At 40.2% G+C, this 18,008-nt stretch overlaps 1 protein-coding gene across 1 annotated transcript in view; it reads right to left on the bottom strand.

Moving 5' to 3' along the window:
• The window catches only part of HIVEP3 (HIVEP zinc finger 3), a 2,131,558-nt gene that overhangs the window by 1,067,949 nt on the left and 1,045,601 nt on the right, over positions 1–18,008 (bottom strand). The window lies entirely within an intron of this gene.

Here is an 18,008-nt window from a genome sequence, read left to right as displayed (position 1 = left end):
ACCCAGAGAAGAGGGACTGATTGGTGTCTGCTCGTAGTATCAGTTCCCCTGGAGTTAAAAACTTTGAGGTCTTCAAGGAATATTAAAGACTTTTTATCTGTGTTTCCCTTATATACGTTTTAATATTTGTATTCTATGTGAATTGTGTATTTTACTGTAATTAGGATTTTAATTCGCATAATCATAGTAACTAACTTTTATTGCTGATTTTTTAATGATAACACTCGAACCGTCTAACTACAAATAATGCTGGTATGCTGCGATTTTATGTTTCTCATACATACATTTTATCAGTTGATAGAGTGTTTATCAACTTTATGTATTTTCTTTTCTCTTTGCTATCTCTTCGGCCTAAGAGCCGAAATAAAGAGGTTACATTTTGCTTTTAATTAAGGTTCAACCTGAGCTCCCACTTTTTCCCATCATACATTATTCCATTTATCACATTTGTGCCTCTGCCACTGTGAAAGCGGTACCATATCGCACTTTGTGAGAAATGTAATACACAGACAAGAAAATTATCACCTGCCAGGGGAATGGCAGTGCATCTCTCACTCCTCCAGGTACCCAGTGACTAGTATTTTTGCAGAATACATATAGAGTGAATGCATACAGACATATTGAGTTCTCTTGCTGCTATGGGAATGCAATGAAGTGAAGGTTGAGAACACTCATCATCAGGGAGGAACTGTGACTTAGCAGCTAGTGCCTCTGACTTTTGCATTTGTCACCCCGAGTATTCCCAGACCTGGGTCCTGTGCTCTCCATGCCACGGGAGTCAAGTTATCCTGGCCGATGAGGTGTGGAACCTCGAAACCGGTCCTAGAATGCTTGTTTCCAGTCCAGGGAGGACCTGGCCTGGCAGTTTGGGCTGGACTGTTCCCATGAGGCACAGGGTTAAGACTGATTTGCATATGGCTAGGTTCAAACTGGAATGGCATGGTGAGCAAAAAAACGATGGATTTAGGCCCAGATCTCTGTACTGGGGTGAATGCATGACATTGTTCTGCATTCTGCCCGTCAATTGTTCTTTTTTCATTTAACTTTGAAACTGAGCAACCAAGTACGAATCCCAGCCTCCACACAACATCCTGCAACTCTAATCTCCACCTGCCAAAAATGTGAAACATAATCAGTTTCTCTTGTGAAGCGCTCAAGTGCCCTGGGGCCAAATTATCCCCACTAAACACTTAAAAAAAAAGTGATGTGTATTATACCCGTAGATTGTTCTCATACCCACAGGAAACGGCCAGCTTCTGTGCCATGTCTAAAGGAACTGGATCATAGCATGCCCAAGGACCAATCAGAAATAGACAGAAGCTACAAACAGCACGTAATTCACTACTGTGAGAGCTAAAACAGGACAATAATCAAAGACTATGATCAGCAAAAATATCTAACATGAATCGGTCAGTGTCATAGAAGTAGAACTTGTGCCAATTCCTTATTGTGCCACTCTCTGTCGCCTATAATCACCAAGAAGAAATAGACAGATAAGATGAAGAAGGGGTAAAATTGGTGAATACATTGACATGTCACATTGGTTTTACATTCTTAAGGACAGGCCAAGCTTTAGTGTTGGCGGTATCTGGTGCAACAGCGTTTGTGGCACACCCCATGACCTCCTTCTTCACAGATTCCCTCACTAACATCCTTCAATGGTGTCAATCATCTTTGCTTAGCAAAATGTTCACATTTATTTTATAATAACATAACCGAAAGATATGCCAAAACTGATATGACAATTTCAAACATTAAATGGCTTCCAGAGAAGAAAAACTATTCTCAACCGGGATTTGCCAATTAATAGCTATTTATTCCATGTCAATGAAAAAATGCAACATATGGGTTATTTCAAAAAAGTTACATAAATATATATAGAGTGAATTGGACACAGCACAATAAAATTACACACACACTTTCACTAGTCAAACATATCACAGTCATTCAACTCACATACATGCATTCGTACAATACTCAACACAATCTGGAGTGACAAATGTACCAGTGTGAAAAGTAAAAGGAACGGAACTGCTCTCTTAATCAAACTGAAATTTACAAAACAGTCTCTAAAAAATAGTACACTCCAAAGAATTAGTGGCAATGACAATTATCAAGGGACATTTCATCAAAGTTGTGCACTCAAAATGAACTCAAATGTGGTGTAACTCAACACTTGAATTTACCAGAGCAGACCATAAGACAGAGGCCTACGCGTTTCGAATCCCTATTAGTCAAAAGGGATTCTACTCAGGGCCAAGGATGTTCCTCTTCAATTATGGGAAGAAACTAATGCAGTGTGGAGGACTCCTATCAATATCAGCACTGGGTCCACGGCAAGGAGCTGTATTTATTTAGTAGAATGCAGGAGACCGGTATCTCTTCAAGTCGGCATTTAAATGGGGAGAGTAGTGCGGGTAGATCCACAGCTAGCCTTGAGTCGCGCGCGGATTGGTAAGAAATCTCTCGGTGTGCCCGGTCAGTGTGTCCAAGTGCACTGAATGTACGGGCGGGCCAAGTCATGGTGGATTCCCAGGCGTTAAGCGGAGTAGGTAATAGACATGCTCCTGATTTAATCACTGGTCAGCGTTTCCCAGTGCACTGATCGATCGGGCATGCACAATCGCGACCACATTTATTTTATAGCACTACGTATCCCAATGTAGAATGTCAGAGCGTGTTACATCACAAACATATCATACAGAGACAATGAGTTATATAAGTGTGCAAATCAGTGAATAGGAAATGGTAAGACAATGAGGACTACAAGGTAATGGATGGTTGCATCAAACAAGGGCAGCCTATTACCTGAACCTGGGGCAAATTGAAAACTATAATGCTAACAAAGATTCAAGCACATATTTATACAAAGGATAAATACAACAAATATAGAAAGTAATCCAATAAAAGAATGAAATATACTGGAGAAAATTATATCACAAAAAACAAATCGTAAGAAATTGGAGAAATAATTCTGATACTCGTGCACAATTAAAAGACATAAACAAATTTTACTAAAACCACAGTATAAAAAGACAATACAATCTTAAACTAATGGTGCTTGCACAATTTGACAAAAAATAAGATCAGAAAAAAAATTAACAGTGCAAACAAAAGAACAATGTCAAAGGTAGATTAAATTCACAAAAATAAGAAAACGCTGATCTGACAGAACACAAAACCAGGAGAGGCAATTCATGCATCTTCTTGAGTAGGTGCCAGAGCTAGGCGTCAATGGCGTTTTTGCCAAATTAAATTGGTATGGTCATCATCAGGACAAACAATACAATTGACAGAGCATCCAAAAGAGAATTTTGTATAAAATCTCCTTCAAGAATATAGGCTTATGAATTTACGGCCAGTAGAAGAATAAATGTCATCAAGTAGGCTCCGTATGAATCAGCAGTCCAAGTCCAGTCGTAAAAGTACTAGAAGAGAGGAGGAGGAAGGCATTGGAACAAATCTCGACCCTCACATCAATGTCAGTACAGACTCAATGGCAGGCCCAAAGAAGGATAATTTAATATCTAAACAGAATTGCAAACATGCATCAATTTCGGACACCGTAGAAGCAATGCCGGCGCGTTGGGAGCAGTGTCTAAAAAGGCACTGCTCACTGATGGTATAGAGCTGCGGACAGACTATGGATGTCTCGGGAACTGTCAGATTTATTGACCGATGATTGTAAGTGACCAGAATTAATGGATACACCAGGAATATAAATAAAAATAATAAATAATAATTAAGGTGTACTCAACAACCCTGAACTATGGGCCTGCATCGATTTGGGACGCTGTACAAACAATGCCGGCGTATTGGGAGCAGCGTCTAAAAAGGCACCTGCTCCTCCTCTCTTCCAGTACCTTTACAACTGGACTCCTGACTCATTTGGAACCTCCTTGATTTGGTTACCGTTAACGCTTAGCTTTAGCACCTACTCAAGAAGATGCATTAATGGCCTCTCCTGGTTTTGGGTTCTGTCCAATCAGCAATTTTTGTGAATTTATCTACCTCTGCCATTGTTATTTTGTTTACACTGTTAATTGTGTTTCCTGACCTGGTTTTTTTGTGCAATTGTGCGAGCACCATTAGATTAAGATTGTATTCTCTTTTCATACTATGGTCTTTTTCAAAGTTGATTATATTTTTTAATTGTGCACAGGTATCAGTATTCTTTTTTACGATTTGTTTATTGTGATATAATTTTCTCGAGTGTATTTTATTCTTTTATTGTATTACATTTCTATATTTGTTATATTTATGCTTTGTATAATTATGCGCTTGAACCTTTGTTAGTATTCTAGTTTAAAAGGTAAATGAGCCACATGTCATGCATAGTGGTAGGCATTATATATTAAGCTGGTTTGGCCTAGAGAAACGAAGGGGCAGAATAACTACGTTCTTAAGATGCGCAATAACCAAAGTTGCCATGTAGTGTGAAAAGGAGAGCGAGTGCAGCAGAACCATATGCATTTAGATATGTTGCTGCTGCTCTCTCCTCTACTGCTGGCATAATTTAGGCTGTCTTGCACCTTTACAACAAAAATAAGTTTAGGCTTTATGCTGGCTTAGGTTTTATACTGGAAGGGTAGCCTTCCAGTATAAAAGTATATGCATTTTGCCAAAGTTTAATACTTTACAATTCTCTATGTGTGCTGGATAGTGCAGCACACATGCAAAGTTGAAAAGGTTTGGAGAAAATAAATATTTTCTCCAATTTTACGCCTGCCTCCGAGGTCCAATTTTTTTTTATGCCAATCCGTTTCTACCAAAGCTAGTAGAAAGGGATTAGTATCAAAATTCATGGGTAAGTGCAGGGGAATGTCAATGTACCGCCCACGGTATACCCCATTGTGGTACTTGCTGCCAGTTTACTGTCCAAAGTAATTCTGGATTTCAAATGGAAAGTAAGCCCTAAAACAACATTTTGCACCAGGTTAGCATCACTTTTGTAAGAGGTGCAAGGTGTTAGTAAATCTGCCTCAAAAGCTTAAAACGACTGGGTATTCTACTAATAAAACTGAATTGCTACACAAAGGAACCCCTTTCGGGACCTTTAGAATAACAAAAGTTTGAGTGGAAAACAAGGTTCTAGACCTATGCTTTTAATTTTTTTATATGTAGCTCTTTGATGCCAGGTCATAGATTAATGTTCTATATTAGAAGGATTGTTACTTATGAAGTCCAAGTAACAAAAGGATCTGTGTGACAAATGCGATAACCCACTGCGATATGTGAAATGTAATACTAATCTGTGATGTACATGTCACACCTTATGCTTTGCAACAGGAACATTAACCATGTATGCTACTATATCATGAGTTAAATCTGTGACTAAACACATTGTAGATTACTCACTCAAGTGCATTAACCACTAGACGTATCATGTCTTTGTAATTATTGTGGATAATGCCTTGGACACAAAGAGGTGTTCAGGCTGTTCTTTTCTCAGGTCAGTCTGATATGACCTTGATCTTGGCGCCCAGTGCAGGGGCACCGGTCATAACAGGACACAACCATTACAACACTGTCATTACAACGCACAACCTTTACAACGCAGCTGTTACAACACAACTCCCTTAACAACGCATGCCATTACAACACATGACACCACAACGCATGCCATTACAATGCATACCATTACAATGCATACAATAACAACACATTATAAGGTAATTAATGGGGATTTTATTTTAGTTTTAGGATGGGTATGGGTTTTGGGATACATAGAGATAGTAGTTTTACCCCCACACTATCCAGCACTTACCCTACTGTTGCACTCACTGGAGTGGGAATAGTCATTTTTACCCCTACACTATCCAACACTTACCCTGCTGTTGCATTCACTGGAGTCGGAATAGTAATTTTTACCCCTACACTATCCAGCACTTACCCCACTGTTGCCTTAAAAGTATTATACATTTTAATGGTATGCGTTGTAATGGTAATTTCTAAAAATGCGTTGTAATGGCATGCGTTGTAAAATCATGGGTTGTAATGGTGGTTGTGATGTAAAAACCGCGTTGTAAAGGTATGCATTGTAATTGTTTGCATTGTAACGTCATATATTCGTCATAACATGCTAAAGCCTGCACTGCTTGATGACATCTGGTAAGAGATGAAGTTTAGTGAAGACTTCCAATCAAAGAACAGGGTATTAAAGTAACATATCCAGCCAAGGAGTAGAATCTTGAAAAAAATACAAATACAGGGGCAGAAAGAAAATCCACAGTATCATGAATCTTAAGGTTCACATGGTATCTCCAGTAAAATGATTTTAAATATATACTGTGAGCAACTGTAGGCGGGGAGAGAGAGGAATCAACTACAATTGCAACCCATATCTAAATAAAGAGGGAGTAAAGTGCAGCTAAAGCATGTCTAGTGACAAAGGCCAGAGAGAAGGAAAGGGACCAATTACCGACCTATTGAAATGTCTCAGAATATTGTTAGGTAATTTAGAGAATCATAAAAGTAATCACGGTGAAGGAAGGTGCCTACACTAATAAAATATAGAAATAAACATTTTTCAATATCCTACTTTGCACATCGACAACAACCCAAGACATTCAAATCTACCGACTGGTCCTAAAAGACCCAAAATTTTGGATATGTCAATCCTTCTTTTATCTGAACTACTACAATATATGGATGATCACCTGTCAACCCCCACTATGGGCCATCGACGACAGCATAACCCTCAGGATGAGATTTTGGATGCACTTCTTTTTCCATCTTTGCTTCTACTTAATTTGTGAATTTTTCTTAAACCTTCGTCAACTTCCTGACCTTCACTCAATGGTTGAAGATTTTTTAATCAAAACACAATGAAACAGCGGTTTATTTGTGGTAGAACTGTAGAGCAAAGTTGAGCGCATTCAAAATCTTTGGAACATCTTAAGTTTGTGAACTTTGGACAAATCTACAAAGCACTACATAAGATATCTAGTGGAAGGTGACAATGATCACCAGTCCCCTAGTGATAAATGAAACACCAAAACTAAGGTAGTAATCAATTAATTATATTAAGACTAGTGCAAGTAATTTAGATTTAGGGCCTAATTTAGATCTTAGTTGATGGGTTACTCTGTCACAATGGTGACGGATATCCCTTCTGCCGAAATTTAAATCCCATTATGCCCTATGAACTTTATATTTCGGCAGACAGGATATCTGTCATCACTGTGAAGGCCCTTAGTTTGGCTACCTCCCCCTTTACAGAAAAAACAACAAAACAAAAGCAGAGTACATAAACATTATCAAAAACATTAACTGATAAAATACCTGCCATGCGAAATATACCTCTACATACATTTCCTAATGCACATAAACTGTTCCACCATCAAGCATTTGCTTACAAAAAAGTTAGGACTTTAGTTAAACTAGTAATTTATCCCAGTCCTGCAACAGGCAAGAAGTGAGTTTCACTCAATTTAAGAATTTAAAGCTAGTGAAAATGTAAATAGGGAGACGTAAATGTATGGCTGATATTTTGATAGATTGTATTTTCATTGTTATGATTTTGCAGTCTATGTTTTCAAATAGAACTGACATGTTAAGTTAAATAAGCTGATAACTTGGAATACTAGGTATTAGTTTTATTCTTGCTCCAGGTTACTGTGGGTTCCAAAAGTTCCAAGTCTTTAATCACTTGTCAGGCGTTCTTTGATGACTAATTTATTTACTTTTACTGGGTCATTATGTCCCAAGGTGGGTCTCAGCAGAGGGGCTCTTGGACAAAACACTTATCAGTCACAAAGAATATGGATTGCAAAAACACAGGTGTTACAACCACAACAAATGTGCTTTGTTAGATGCAGAACCCACTTAATAAGTCAGAAAATTCTAATCTTTTGACTCACTTGAGGTGTTTTGGAACCCATTATGAATTGTAAATAAGAGGGTCGATAGTAGTAATGTCCCCATATATATATGAGTCATAATGGAATGTACGAGTGAGCAGTTTGTGGTGGCAACTGTGGTCGTAGACCAATTTGCTCATTTACTCATCCACATGTTTGGGTGTTAAAAAATTCACAAAGGGGATGTTGTTCTAGTGGGAGAGCTTCCCATTAGCGGATCATGGCAGGCCATCACTACATTCTCCCTAGAATGTGTTTCCAACATCTCAATATTTATTTTTAAATCCACACCTGTTCATTTAAGGGACACAGGCAGCTTGAAAAATGGACTCCCTGGTAATGCAAATGCTGGGAAGGAGGTATGCTGTCCATTGTAGTCCTCCATCCCTACATTTGCAGCAATTAAAAGTAGATCATAAAATATGGATTGCCTCATTAATATTCATGAGGCAGAAAGTATAGCAACCCACTCCGAATAAATATTTTGCATGCGACTCATTGCTCCGTTGCCCAATCATACAGCCTATCTGAGAAGGCTATGAATGCTCTGTTGGTTGATACAGCTTGCGGGGAGCATTATAGAATAGCCTTTTGAGGCCTATAGAATGGCAGAACCAAAATCTAGGTAAAGTAACGCTAGTTTCTGAAATATACCTATTTTTATGATCTGTCATCTCAGATTTTTTAATCAAGTATGCATTCCAAGGGTAAATTGAATGTAAGCTTTTGTCCCAAAATTTGAAAAACCAGCAGAAAATAATAAAAACACGCATATGTTGCTATAGAGGTACGTTCTGAAGTTAGACCGCATAGTGCAACAATAGTGCAGCATCAATTTCAATCACCCCAGGATCAGCAAAGTGGACATTTGTCAATTTAGGTTTGGAAAAGGGAATGCTAGACGTGGTTGATGCGCGACACTGCATTACTGGACGAGGACATCTTGCCAGGTCATCCCACCTGGACTGGTACTTAGCCTCTGAAACAGTGGATGAACATCTTATGGCACAAAGCTGGCTTCTGTGGAAGGAGTTGGGGGGCACATCTGGAGAGATTGGTGTCCTTTATTTCTTCAGTGTTACTAGGGATTAATTGGGTGCCTACTTCTCCACACTCACTACTTCGATGTGTAAAGCACCGCAAAGTACCCTACTCTTCTCGATTTATTGATATTTTGTCCCATTTGCATATGATCTAGAGATGGGGGTCTTCTATATCAAAATTACACTGATCCCTCCCGGATCATTGCCAACATTCACAGCTCAAAAACTCAGCATTCTGGGCTTGACGAAAAACTCAGCATTCTGGGGTTGGCGGTGCTAAAAGTTCATCAGTGACTGAAGCTCAAAATGGAAAGTTTTGTTTATGTATTTATTTATTTATAGAGTGCAAAGTTACTCAAGGGCAACATGGCGCTACAACAATAAAAACAAATGGGCAGTTTGACAAATGAATTTTAAACCTTTTCTTGAAACCCGTGAGATTAGGGATCTGGTATACATCAAAAGGGGCAGAATTCCACATTTTGGGTCATTGCGTTTCTTCTTGCTGTATCAGACAATGGTGAGAAAAGGGAAGCAGAGATGAAATGTCAGGATCGGGATAGACCGTTGGTGAAATCAGGCCAGGGGCGGCCTAGGCCAGCGAGGTAGAAAGCTTTGAGCAACAAATATAACACCTTGAGCAGGAACCCGAGCTAAACTGTGCAGCTGTGAAGTGTGCAGTTCAAATGTGGTCAGATTTTCCTGTGATGCAAGCTACCCACACTGCCAAGATTTGGATGATCTGAAACATGTTGGAGCTTCTCACCCTGTGGCGGAGCGCTAACAGTTAACAACTAAGGGCATGCTCAACAAGGGAGGTTGAGTGACTGGATGGACCCCATGACGGGGTAGGACCGAAGTATTTAGTGGATTGGCAGAGAAAGGGACCGGCCTGCTGGTGGTCCTCAACTCTACCACCCTAACACGTTCCTTAAGGACTGAGATGAATCTTGGGGAGGCTGCCTGTGTTCAGGTACCTCGGTGGGCCGGTGCGCTATGGGAAGCCCTGGTTTTCAAGTAAGGCAATGGTTTGTTGTAGCACGTTGTGGCCTGCCGGCACAATGTGCACAGCAGAGGATTTGAGACTAGGGACAACTTAATGCTATGCTCATCTGTGAGGACTATTACAATGTTATGGTGCCTTTGATATGTGTATGTGGGAAGGTTTTGCAATTTTCAGGTACCTCTGAGGGCTGGTGCGGTATGCGGTGCCCTGCTTCAGGTAATGCAATAGTTTGCTGTAGCGCGTTGTGGGCTGCCAGCATAATGTAGAGTGTACAAGAGAATGGTTAGCTTGATGCTATGCTGAAAATGTAATAACTATTTTAATATCTTAGTGCCTTTGACTTATGAAGGACACTAACGTGTGAAGCATGTATAACCAAGTAGGATACTTATACTCTAGTAGTGGTTATGTTGAATTATTGTGTTTGATATGAAGAAATCTACGCCTTGGACAACATAACTGGATTCTGTCAATATATGGGGATGGCACAGGGTCAAAGAGTGTGGGTAGAAATGGATGTTGCAGTGGTTTTGAGGCGTGAGTATCACGTTGTGCGCGTACTAGAAGCCGATTGAAGGGGGAAAAAGGCTTTCAAAATGTTTGGAAGTGGCACTTCCATGTAAAGGCCATCCTCCAAATTATCAAAATGTCGTTGCATGGTCAATTCACTTAAGGCGAAAAAGACACTAGATGTGAATACATTCTTACTCCAAAACAGGGTGCTGGTTTATATAATGAACATACAATGCTAGGTTGTTTAGTAGAATCCACTGCATCGTTGATTAGGAATATTTCTGATATGTGACCATTAACTACCAGAAGATCCAAGTTTCCTTTCCTTCCAACCAAGGCATAACATGAAAAGGCGCGGTCATGCAGACACCTATATCCTTAACCAGCTACTTATGAAGGGTGAGTATGCTGTTGCCGTGATCGCTTGTACAGATACGCTCAATCCTCATTGGGGTGAACGGGGATCTAAGAGTGATGCCCAAATGTGTGGCCGGTCTCGGTGATACAATTCAGAGCACTAGCACGAATGGCGACTAGACATTTCCTGTACCCAAATAGGAACATTGTGACTAGCTGGACCAAGTTCTTTATTAGGGATGTTGTATACGACTTGATAAAGAGCATTAAATAAAAATGGCTGTTCTTCAAAACAGTAAAGCAGTCAACCCAGTGTCTCCAACATTTGCTAAAGTCTTCTCATCCACACAGAAATCGTTGCCTTAAACCACCTCTGCTGTGCCACCTTGGCACTGTCTCAGTGCCGACCGGAAGCTCCTTTCCTTGCACTCCGACTCTACTTGCAACATCCTGTTTGAGAGCCCAAGGCAGGAAAGCTATCCTGATGCCAACTGATTTGCCAGGGCAGTGCAGAATTCTGCCTGCAAACAAGACGAGCTGGCAGAGGTGCCAACATTTGTCACCAGTCTCTGCTCCAGCAAGAAGCTGCACACTGTAATTGGATGTACTTAAACCCCCTGCGTAAATCATTGTTCTTCTTCTAACCAAAGAGATCGCATGGTTGCAGAAAAAAAGTGTAAACAAATAGGATCTGTACCGTGGGAAGAAACATCAAAATGCAGCTTGTAAATTCTTGCAAACTGATTTCTTGAGCAATTTTATGCATAATCTGCATCACCACTACTTTTGTGGTTAAGGTGTGGGTAACAAGCATTTATTTAACCCTAGCAATTCATTAAATCATTTTTTTTATCACAAGCAGCTAATGAATTAAACAAAAGAAAGCTTTAAAAAAAAGTTTTACAAAGTGGGGCTGGATAACGAGATTTCAATTGAGCTCTTTTAATGTTCTGCACACGAAGTTGCTGTTGGCAGTGTCTCCTGGCTCCGGAAGCAGGCTTTGTGATGTCAGAACTCGACTGTAATAACATATATTGTATATTGTACCTTTCCTATTTCGATTTCCTTGTGATATGTTAGGGATTTGAGAACGTGGCAGTAGTAATAACACCCCAAAACATTTTTATATTGGGATTTCAAGCTTCCATGAATAATAATTATTACAAATCAAAATATATTAAATTATTATTAGTAGTAGTAGTAAATGTAGTAGTAAGAATACTTGCTTTTCATATTGTGGTTCATACTGCAGTTTTGCATTGTCGAAGCGTTGCAAATAAAAGAGTTTACCATTGCCCAATATAAAGGTACCGGACAAACACTTCCTCTATTCTCATCATCATTCTAGAACAACCTTAAATTACCACTTAAGATCTGATTATTTTTGGAGTCCTTCTCCGGAACAACTTAGCAGCAGAACTGTTGTGTTATGAAGAACAGAGTGCACAAATACAATTGGACAAACTCTTTTGGAAATACATGTTTCTGTACTTCCTTCTCTAAGCACATTGTGGAGTACTACTGGATTATATATATATATATATATATATATATATATATATATATATATATATATATATATATATATATATATATATATATATATATATATATATATATATATATATATATATATATATTCACTGAAAAAAACATAGGTTTCACACCAGTTATAGTTAGCTGGAAATTTTACTGACATAAAACCATTGAAATTCCCACGTTATAGTTAGTTGGACTCACTATGACTTGCGCGCCTGCAGTGCACTGCTGATGACGTCACATATTACATCACTCATGACATGGTCAGTGACATCACTCATGACATCACTGATGACACCATCCAGTGAATGTGTGTCTTTCTGAAAAACATATATGTTTTATATATGTATTTGTAAAGGACGATGGAAGAATAAATGGTTAAATAAGTGTGTAAATGGATGTTTGTTTTTATAAGAATTGATTGGTTGGTTAACTGCCTTATTAAGTGTATCTTAGTGAATACATATATTAGCAAGTAAATTTTAAATATTGAAATGTAAGTATCAGTGTTTCACTTTGTGTATAAGTGGCTGTATGGGTTGGTGACTGACTCACTGTTTGTATGTGTTTTGAAGACAGCATATGTACAAAACTGTATGGATGGATGAGTGTGTATATGTGTATGTTAGTGAGTAAACGACTGTCTCACTATTGTCTTTTTCAGTAACGACACATGTTTTAATCTAGTATATGTGAGTATTGATTTATATAAGTGAGTATATGTGAAGGTGAGAGATTGTAAGAGTTCCTGTTTAAATAAGAATGTGTTTCTATAAGTGATTGTTTAAGAGAGTAAGTATGTGTAAGTTTCCTTAGAAGTAAAGTGGTAGTGTGTGTATTGCTGTATATGCAAATAAATGGATGTTCAATAGTTTTTTTGCATGTGTGAATATGTGTGTGAGTAACTTTTGGATGACTGTCGAAGTGTAACAGGATGTCTAGGTGTATCACTACATATAATGAGTGAGTATATGTATGAGTGACTATATAGAACTGTTGGTGAATGAGTGGATGTGTATATAGATGGTGGACTTACTGAATTGTTTGTTGTAACTGGTATGGGTATCTCCATTTTTTTGAAAATGTTAAAAACTATTTTTGAATATGTGTTTCAAGGCTTACATTACACTGAAAGGAGGTCTGTCACTCTGTCATAAGGATGGTGTCATCAGTGATGTCATGAGTGATGTCACTGACCATGTCATGAGTGATGTAATATGTGACGTCATCAGCAGTGCATTGCAGGCGCGCAAGTTATAGTGAGTCGAACTAACTATAACGTGGGAATTTCAATGGTTTTATGTCAGTAAAATTTCCAGCTAACTATAAATGGTGTGAAACCTATGGTTTTTTCAGTGAATTTAATAGGTTTTTCAAATGCTAATTCCTAACTATAACTGGTGTGAAACCTATGGTTTTTTCAGTGACTTTCATAGGTTTTTTAAATGCTAATTCCTTTCTATATCGAGTTTCTAACCTAAGTTTTTGTAATAAATTTGCTGTTTGGTGTAAGTATTCGTTTGTAAGTTTTTTTTTTTTTAATCATTTTTTCCTGGAGCGCTCTGGGTGCGCGCTCCAGTAAGCTCTCCGGAAAGCGCACCCATTTCGTTTGTGAAAAAAATATGAATGAAAATTTAATAATAACGCAAAACATTTCGTACCATACAAATAAAAGCAGTTTTTTTTATAAGGAAATGAAAATGATTTAGCATTTCCGTTAAACTATAAAGACGTCACTTCGGCGCGCAGCGTAAGCGCCCGCGGAAGCGCCTACGTTCGCACCGCGTATGCGCCCCGGAAGCGCCCACGTTCGCGCCGCATATGCGCCCCGGAAGCGCCTATGTTCGCGCCACGTGTGCGCACCCGGAAGCGCTCCGGTGCGCGCAGTGTCCGCGCGTCAAGTCATGTGACCTTAAAATAACCCTTTTCATTGGTTGCTAACAGTTTTTTTTTACAAAGAATGAAATCCCCACCCATTTTCTTCACTTCTTCTTTCACTTTTGTGACTGAAAGACCTGTTTTTTGCTCCTGGATCTTTCTTAGTTTACCATGGCTGCCAGAGAATCCAGCAGTGATGAAGAGCCAGAATTCATCAATGAAGAGCCTCCTCAGCCAAAGGTGAAGGAGCATTTTATTTGGAAATTTTTTAAAATGCCACCTAACCAGAAAAAGGTGAATGCTCCAAAAGTGGAGTGCAGGATCTGCAAACAAGTCCTGTCATGGGGTGACCCAAAAAAAAATACTCTTTTGGGAACTTTACGATGATCCGGCATGTGGAGAGGAGGCACCCCCAGAATTTTGCCCGGGAAAGTGTCAGGGCTCTGGCACAAGAGGTTCCCAGTAATCGGGCCTCTACATCCACCGGAAGAGCAACTACGTCTGGGAGGGGGCAATCGCAGGAGCTCGTGTCAAATATTCAACCTGCTTTTAACAATGGTGTCCTGAGATGAAGATACTGCAATCAACTCCTTGCCTATGGGGAGCAAAGTGTCCAGCTCATGGTTTGAGCATTGGAGAATCATCACTGCTGTTCCCACCCCTAATTTTTTTTTGTTTTTTTTGCTCCTGTTGAGTAGTTTCCATTCCCTGTTTTTGTTCCTGTTTTGAAAAAAGAAGAAAACAAAAAGTTCTTTTCAGAACTACCTCCAATTCTCATCAAAGAGCTATATTCTTAAAAAAATGAAAAAGAGTAAGTGAAATGGAGTGCATTGATAATGGAAAGGAAAATGAGTAAGAAAGAACAAAAAGGTATGAGAGGAGAAAGGAAGTGAAGTAGGGGAACTGAAAGAAGGTGAGTGTTGGGAAGGAAAGTAAGGAGAAGAAGAGTGAATATGGGGAATGTTGATATTCAAAGAAAATGTTGAAAAGGAACGGGGGTGTGGAAGGGTAAGAAAAGATGCATTGCTGGAGTTGAAGACTGAAGGCCTCATTTATGAAGCCATGCGTCACTTTAACGCCACCAGAGCGTCACTTTTTGTGACACATCAGTCCAGTAAAAAATGCACCTTATTTAGTCATATTTACAAAATTGGCGCATCTAGGTAGATGCGTCACTTTGTAAGCCCCTGCGCCACATTATTCCTACGTCACGTGTAATGTATGCAAAAGGGACGTATTGACGCAAGAAAGGGTCGTAGAGGTGACGCAGTGAAATCTATGAAATATCACCGCGTCACTTTTATGACGCTGTTGCTTCCAAATATTACGCCTGTTTCACAGCAGGTATGCAGGCCCTTTCACATGGGGCTTGGCCCCATGTGAAAGGATGCATTGCTGGAGTAGCTTCATTTTTGTGACACACTCCAGCAATGCTTCACTTTTGCGCTTACAGATACGTCTGAAATACTACCGTATCTAAAAGAACTTCCAACTTAATCCGTCATAAATTTAATATGACGCATGAGTAGAAGACTGAAGGACTCATTTATGAGGCCATGCGTCACTTTAACGCCACCGGAGCGTCACTTTTTGTGACGCACCAGTGCTGTAAAAAATGCACCTTATTCAGTCATATTTACAAAGTGACGCATCTAGGTAGTTGCGTCACTTTGTAAGCCCCTGCGCCACATTATTCCTACGTCAGGTGTAATGTATGCAAAAGGGACGTATTGACGCAAGAAAGGGTCATAGAGGTGACACAGTGAATAAACTGGGGGCCTCATTTCTGAAAAGTGACGCATCGCTGCGTGAAAACAGCGATGCGTCACTTTTCAGTGCGCACTCCTTACGACATTCCTGATGTGTCATATTTAATGTATGACGAATCATGTCGCAATGAGTTACAGATACGTCAGTATTTCTGACGTATCTGTAAGCGCAAAAGTGACGCATTGCTGGCGTGTGTCACAAAAGTGACGCAACTCCAGTAATGCGTCCTTTGACATGGGGAAAGCCCCATGTGAAATGTCTTGCGTCAGTCTTACGCCTGCTGTGAGGCAGGCGCAAGATTTTGATGCAACAGCGTCCTAAAAGTGACGCAGTGAAATCTCATGGATTTCACTGCGTCACTATTACGAGGCTTTTTGCGGGGGAACGCCCCCTCTGCATACATTATACCTGACGCAGGTATAATGTGGCGCAGGGTTTTAAAAAGTGACCCATCTACCTAGATGCGTCACTTTTTAAATATAGCGCAACGAGGCGCATTTTTTACACCGCTGGGGCGTCACAAAAAGTGACGCACCGGCGGCGCAAAACTGTCGCAAGGCCTTCATAAATAAGGCCCTGGATTTTCCCCATGCTTCGCTCCCCGGTGCGCTCCCCGGTGCGCATACCGGGCGCTCCCCCCGCGCAAATCGAATTTTTTTATTATTTATAAATGCCCCGCGGGACCCTATTTTAGCCCCCAGATCAAACCTAGGGGGTCATAGTCATTTCCCCCTTTTTTTATGCTACCTCTTGTGTCTCGATCCTACCGAGACACAAGATGGCGGCCGCTCCGGACTGTTTCGAATGTTTACAGACACCCGTGAGCCAATCAGCTTTCCGTGCGCAAGTCGCGTAGCACGCCCGGTGCGCTCCCCGGTGCGCGTACCGGGGCGCGCCTATAGATATATATATATATTTTTAACCTAAATTACTCAAAATCCACTGGAGCACATATCTTGAGACATAGCAAAGGCACATCGGGCTACCAGTCCCTACAATTTTGCCAAGTTTGGTGTAAATCCATTCAGCCGTTCGGGCTAAAAGTGAGGTCGACCGCCCTAAGGAAATTAACATGGGGAAAACGCGTTTTGGGACCCCCCTTTTATCTCGGCCCCCGCTTGACGCATTCCCCCCAAACTTTTCAGGCAGATTCGTAAACCGGCGCCAAAGTTATTCCAAATAGAATTTTGAGATTTAACATTGAAAAAAATCCTAACTATAACTACCTACTGGCGACCGCCAGTAGGTAATATATATATATATATATTTATTTTAAAAGTTTTCAATAGCGTGAACATGACCACCGGGGGTATCAGAGCGTTTTACAATAATTCTGGGGAGGATGCAAGAGGTAAAAAACAGATCAACCAAACAAAAAACAGTCATAACAGTCTCATAAAGCAAGGTGCCCTAGGGAGCAAATGAGTCCAGGCAAAAGTTTCTTCGTCCATAATGTTTATACTTCCTTGAGAAAGTAAGTATAGGGATAAAGTCTATGTTGCGTCCATGGTCACAGGGGGTATGATAGCATATTACCAAGCCGAATGGAGAGGAGGTAATAGAGGACCGACAGATCAGGAAGACAGACTTCATATACTTCGACCGACAAGGGTGTCATCTAGCGACTTGGAGGATTCATTACAGTGGTGAGAGTTTCTTCATCAGTATCAATTTGACTTCCTTTTTTGAAAAGGGCAGTAGTGGGATTCAACCTGACCTCAGGGGGTAAGGCATTCCAAATCCTTGGGGCGATACCTGAGAAGGCTCGATTGTAAATTTTTTGTTGGTAAATTTTTGTGGTTTGAGCAGTAATGGGCTGGCACTTCTTGAGGATCTAGATCCACCCGAGAGCTCCAACTTTTGAGCGAGGTACAATAATAATAATATTTCACATTTGTAAAGCGCAAACAATCACCCTTAAGGGTCTCTAGGCGCTGTGGGCCGTCGGGAAGATTAAGCAAACTATTGCCCAGAGTCACATGGTGCTGGGCTAATCTGCCGCCGGTGCCGGGGATCGAACCCTGGCCGCGGTGCCACACC

This window comes from Lissotriton vulgaris, chromosome 2_1 (genome assembly GCF_964263255.1).
Source record: "Lissotriton vulgaris chromosome 2_1, aLisVul1.2, whole genome shotgun sequence".
Lineage (NCBI taxonomy): Eukaryota > Metazoa > Chordata > Amphibia > Caudata > Salamandridae > Lissotriton > Lissotriton vulgaris.
Note: the sequence above shows the minus strand (reverse complement) of the source record. Positions and strands in the feature narration are given on the sequence as shown.